The 6,264-nt window shown below is 35.5% G+C and overlaps 1 non-coding gene across 1 annotated transcript; it reads right to left on the minus strand.

Annotated features, from left to right (window-relative positions):
• Positions 1–241: 241 nt before the first annotated feature.
• Positions 242–348, minus strand: LOC131181259 (small nucleolar RNA R71). The gene has a single exon (XR_009149885.1). It is a non-coding gene; the product is annotated as a small nucleolar RNA R71 (small nucleolar RNA).
• Positions 349–6,264: the final 5,916 nt, after the last annotated feature.

Below are 6,264 nucleotides of genomic sequence, written 5' to 3' on the forward strand. Positions count from 1 at the left end.
CTAGTTTGGAGGTTCACTAACAGAAGATCCACACTATCACCTCCAGTGCTTTCTTGCCCTATGTGACACATTCAAGATGAATGGAGTTTCTGATCAAGCCATAAGACTCAGAGCATTCCCATTCTCCCTTCAAGATGGAGCAAGGAAGTGGTTACTTTCTCAACCAGCTGGAACATTCACCACTTGGGAAAACCTCTCACAAGCTTTTCTAGTAAGGTATTTCCCACCTGCAAAGACTGCAAGACTGAGGCTTGAGCTTAACACCTTCAGACAAAAGGAAGGTGAATCACTCTATAATGCATGGGAAAGATATAAAGACCTGCAGAGGGAATGTCTACACCATGGCATAGAGGATTGGCTACTAGTGCAAAATTTCTATAATGGGTTACTACCCTCTACAAGGAGCACAGTTGATTTAGCTGCAGAAGGTGACCTAATGGGGAAAACAGTGACATAAGCACTTGAACTTCTAAATAGGGTTGCATACCATAATTATGAATGGTCAAATGAAAGAGGAATCGCAAGGAGAACAGTAAGGGTCCTGAAAGTCGATGCCCTAAGCATGATAAATGCTTAATTTGATCAGCTCACAGGGAGACTCGACAGAATGCAAGCCAATGCAGCTGGTATAAACAGTCAACATGAGGACAGCTATGGAGGAGGATACATGTGTTCAGAATATAACAGTTTCAATGAATCTCCTACAGAACAGATGAACTATGTGAATAATGGAAGAAACTTCAACCAGAGATAGCCCAACAATCCATATTCAAATACTTACAACCCTAGATGGAGGAACCACCCAAATTTCTCATGGTCCAATTAGCAGAATCAGCCAATAAACAAGCAACAGGGGTACAAACCACCAGCACCCCCTGGATTTTAGAATAGAGGCCAAAACTTTGCACAGCCACCACTGCTTCCTCAACCTCAGCAACCTGAACCGAAGATGACCATGGAATCCATGATGGAAGGGTTCCTAGTAGCTCAACAACAATAGAATGAATTGATTAAACAGATGGCTTCCAGAATGGACCAACTTGCTACCCATAACAAGATGCAAAAAAATCAAATTACTCAGCAAGCAAGTTCTTCAAGTAAGGCTACTGGTAAACTACCTAGTCAACTAGAGATGAACTCAAGGGAGCATTGTAAGGCAGTTACATTGAGGAGTGGGAGAACTCTACTACAACCAGAGGAAGAACCGACAGAGGAAACCTTAGAAAAAACTGAAAGCCAAGCAGAGAAAAAAAAGGAAGAAGCCAAAGAAAGATTAGGAAGAGGAAGCAGGGAAGAAAAAGAAGATACCAGGGCCATACCAGCCTCCCCTATCTTTTCCTCAGAGATTTCAAAAAGCCAAATTGGACAAGTAGTTTGGGAAGTTTTTAGAAGTTTTACAGAAACTTTATATCAACATTCCCTTCACTGAAGCACTCTCTCAGATGCCATCCTATGCCAAATTTCTTAAGGAAATTCTGTCAAAGAAAAGAAAGCTGGAATACTATGGGACAGTAGCTCTAACAGAGGAATGCAGTGCCATGCAGCAAAACAAATTGCCTCCAAAGTTGAAAGATCCAGGAAGCTTCTCCATACCCTGCCTCATTGGCAATAAGAAAATAGACAAGGCCCTCTAAGATCATGGGGCAAGTGTGAGTTTAATGCCTCTATCAATATGTAAAAAGTTGGAGATGTAACACCCCTCACCCGACTACAGTGTAGCTGAGCAAGGCGTACTACATTCGGTGCCAGAGCACCCTATCTTATCTTACTTTATTCCTTTAATCATTTTCAAGTTATTATCTTTTAATATTAATTATTTTTCGACGGAGAAACTAATGGAGTTTTCCCTATTTTATTAAACTTTGACGTATTTTACTATTCACCTATTTGAAATTTTAACAATATTTTACAAATAAAAATCTCATCAATAATTCTCATAATCATCTCATATGTCAAATCTCATCCATATATCTCAATTTTATATTCATTTCCATGCATTTCAATTCATGCACCATTTATGTATAGAAATTCTCAAGTTTCATTAATTTACATGATTTACAAATTAATTACAATTCCATAATCTATATTTCAACATACAATTCATAGTTTAGATTATAAATAATAACTAATTATAATGTATAAAATACATAATATAACCTATATGGGCCCTATCTACATGCATTGCTGAGGAAGTGACAACCTTGAATACTTCAGACACTTCTACAGATCAGAACTCTAAAATCTCTATTTAATATTCGCTGGGCTTTACCTTCAGTACCTGCGCAAGGAAACAAATCCATCGCGTTAAGCATTTCTGCTTAGTGGTGCAATAATATAATAAAAAAAATAATATACAAAATACATATAGAAATAAAACATGGTTCAGATAATTTAGATATAATTATGCTTCAATAAGGTTTCTAAAATTTAATATCCTTTTTTTTATAATCATCAGTCCAGTTCATTTCAATTCTTTCTAGCATTTTATTAATCGTTTTCTTTGATGATTTTAAGCCTCATTTTATTGTAATCATTCTTCTTCTTTATTTTGATATTTAATTTCCTTACTTCCTTTAATAATCAATTCAATTACATTTATACTTTTCCATGCCCAAGTAACCTATACAAATTGATCGAACTGGATAAACGGGTAAACTAGCACTGGGTACCAGGTACCTCCGACCGTCACACCATCGGTCACAATGTGTCTCCCGGTGTGCGGACAGAATGGCTAATAAGCTAAAAGCAATAAGGCATAAAGCCAAGTATAACATCATAATCAGTATAGCCATAGGCTATCATATCACAGAATGGCATGAAGCCATACGTAGTACTGCTATCAAAACCCTATTGGCATGCCAACCTATCCAAACCAATAACACTAGGCCTACTAGGGCATTTAACACTTTTAATTATGCAATTTTTTTTGAAATTGAAATTTAATTGTTATTATTCATTCCATTAGTCAACTAAAATGTTGACTTTTTCATAGATAATAGGTATATTGGTTCTAATATCCCTAACATACCACATTTTGCATTTTAGAATTGTTGGCATTGGTTGCCAATACCATTATAAAGCTTAGTGTTGGTTATTTTAAAATATTCAGATTTTAAGCACTAAGTTTATTATTCCATTGGTCATTTGTACAATAAGAATTTGACAAAATTCTCTTCATGAAAGTTATTTCTTTATGTGTTTTCTTTAATTTCCCTTTTGAATCACTCCATTTGGAGTTTTCTAGCTCAAGTTATAGCCATTTTACCATAACTGGTCGAATGGACTTTTACCCAGAATTTCTGGGCAATTCTGGTTCTACTAGATTTGGTAGCTCAACTTTGGTTAGCAATTTCATTTGGTTAAGTTCAGAATTGGAGTTTGTATTCTACATGAAAGTTGTTGTAAATTGTCTAAGCTTTTCATTGATAAAAATTTCAGATCAATTGGACCTTTCTACACTGAGTTATGACCAAATGAATAAATACTGTTCATTTGGTCATTTTGCCCAGGCAGAATGTGAGTTACCCGGATTTGGTTAATTTTTAGGTTAGTCTATTATGGTTTTATGGGCAGGGTTCCTTCATCAAAGTTGTGCCATTATGTGTCTAATTTCATGTCCAATTGGCCTTGCACCAATTGAACCTACACAACCCAAGTTATAGCTGCCCAAACATGCTGGACTCACATATAGACCTGCAGGGCACTCAAGGCAGCACACCACTTTCAATTTCAAGGCCACAATTACTTCCAATTTAGGGTCAAACTTCGTAAAATGGTCACTAATTGACCATTAGAACTCCAATTAACCATTCAAACACAATATCTCCAATTTTCATACTAACCCTAATTGATCAAATCTCATTCTCATGCAAACTCAAAAAGATTCAACTCCATTCAACTCCAATTCATATGTATACATTAATTGACATTAATATACAAACTTAATTGCAACTAAACCATCCAAACCCTAACCCTCTCTTGGCTGCCACAATTTATACATACTCCTACATAAGTGTTATATTCAATTTCTTAACAATTTCTCATTCACTTTAACTTCCTAACATGGAACAAAAAGGAGAGATGTAAGAGTTAGCACTAACCTTTTTGAAACCAAACTTGAGCTTGTTATTCTTCAAGATTTCTCCTAGAACCATAATAATCATAATCAATTATAACTTCACTTTCCCAAATTAAATATCCAATAAAAATTCAACAGTATTTCCCCTTAAATTGGACTAAACTCCTATCATAAATCTCAAATCCACAAACCATTAATACCTAATCTGGTAGCTTGTGCATTCAAATTTATATATAATGATTTAACCATCAGATAAATCCCAAATTTTAACCATATATTCAAGACATCCCTATACAATATCAGTAAAAATTTTAACATCAAATCATCCCTATATCATGAGATATCAAAATATTCATTCAACCCTTTAAAATCTGAATTTTTGCAGACAGCTCATGCAAAACAATTTATATCTCATAAACCACAAGTTTAAAATTCACCAAATTTTAACACAACAGCCTCAACATCTCAAATATCATTTTTACCAAATTTCATAATTTTATAAGCATCCTAACTATTTATTTTTCTCAAATTTCAGTCGCCAAAATTCAAAATTCAACCTGCAGACAGCCTCTGTTCAATAATATAATTCTCCAAATCCAACCGTTGAACAATCACCAAATTTTAAACATAACTTCTACACATACATACCTCAAACATATCCAAAAATCAATGGTATAAGTTGAGTCAAACTCACCTGGACGGAAGAGAAACATGCTGCCCCTTCTAAACCCCTATTTCTGCTACTGTTCATCTCCTTCTCCTTCTTCCTTTCTTTCTTTCTTTTCCTTTTCTCTCTCTCTCTCTCTCTCTCTCTCTCTCTCTCTCTCTTGATTCGGCTGAAGAAGAAGAAGAAACCAGAATTTTTCTTTCCAATTTTCCCTCATTTAACTCTTTTTAATTGGCTTGGTGAGTTGTGATTGGTGGAGACATATCTAATGACATCATGTGATGTCATATTTTCCTTTTAATTCATTTTCTTTTTCTTTTCTTTTCTACTCATTTTCAATTCAATTTTTAGCAATATTTATTCACATTTTATGTCATAATAATTATTTACTTAACTGGACAAGGCGGCCAAAAATAATCTTTGAAGACGAAATGACCAAAATGCCTTCCGTTTGGCTTATTTAGCCAAAATCGTCTATACCGATCTAAAAATTTTTCTAAGCCTTTTCTTGGCATTCTAATGCCATAGAAACCTCAATGACTCTTCTCTGAAGTCTCAAAAATTATTTCATAAATTTTCTCTTGGGTTTAGGGCTCCTAGCTGCGAGAACTGCAACTTCCCACTGGGTTACCCATTGCTAGGGCACCGGCTCATTTAACTTAGTTGTATTTTATTTCTAAAATTTTTCCTAAATTTTTCTTACTAATATTTAAGTCATTTATGATTCCTTACTCTAGTCTAAATATTTTTTTGGACGTTTTAGCTGTCTGGACCGACACCGGTCACCGAAACAGTAGAATGTACAGACTATCTAAAGTAAGGGCATTACAAGAGATTAGAGAACTGAGGCCCACGACAATCTCATTGCAATTGGCTGATCGATCTGTTAAATATCCTGTGGGCATGCTTAAGAACATCCCCATTAAAGTGGGCAAATTCTTCATTTCAGTAGACTTTGCTGTCCTTGAGATGGAAGGTGTTCAAATCCCTATCATCTTGGGAAGACCATTCTTGGCAACAACCAGAACCATTATAGACGTAAAAAATGGGTGACTAACCCTCAAGGTAGGAGAAGAAGAAGTGGAATTCAACTTATTCAACACAATAAAACACAAATTCGAACCTGATAAATGCTTCAAGGTTGACATAATTGACAAACAAGTTGAAGAGGAATTTCATAAGATACATCCTAAAGATCCTCTTGAAGCATGTATTGTGCACAATCACACAGCAAATGATGAAAACACAGAAATAGCAGCCTGTGCACAACAGTTAGCAGCTCATCCACCCCTACCCTTAGCTAAGGCTTCTGAGATGGAGAAGTTGAAGGAAGAACAAACCAAGGGTAAGCTCTAGGAAAACGCCAAACAGGTAGAGCTTAAACCTCTCCCATCCTTGCTAAGGTATTCATTTCTGGACTCAAACTCCAAATATCCTATTATAATCAATGCTAGCCTGTCTAAGATAGAAAAAGAAAAATTGCTAGGAGAACTTAGGACCCATAACAAAGCCATAGGGT

Source organism: Hevea brasiliensis, chromosome 6 (assembly GCF_030052815.1).
Source record: "Hevea brasiliensis isolate MT/VB/25A 57/8 chromosome 6, ASM3005281v1, whole genome shotgun sequence".
Taxonomy (NCBI): domain Eukaryota; kingdom Viridiplantae; phylum Streptophyta; class Magnoliopsida; order Malpighiales; family Euphorbiaceae; genus Hevea; species Hevea brasiliensis.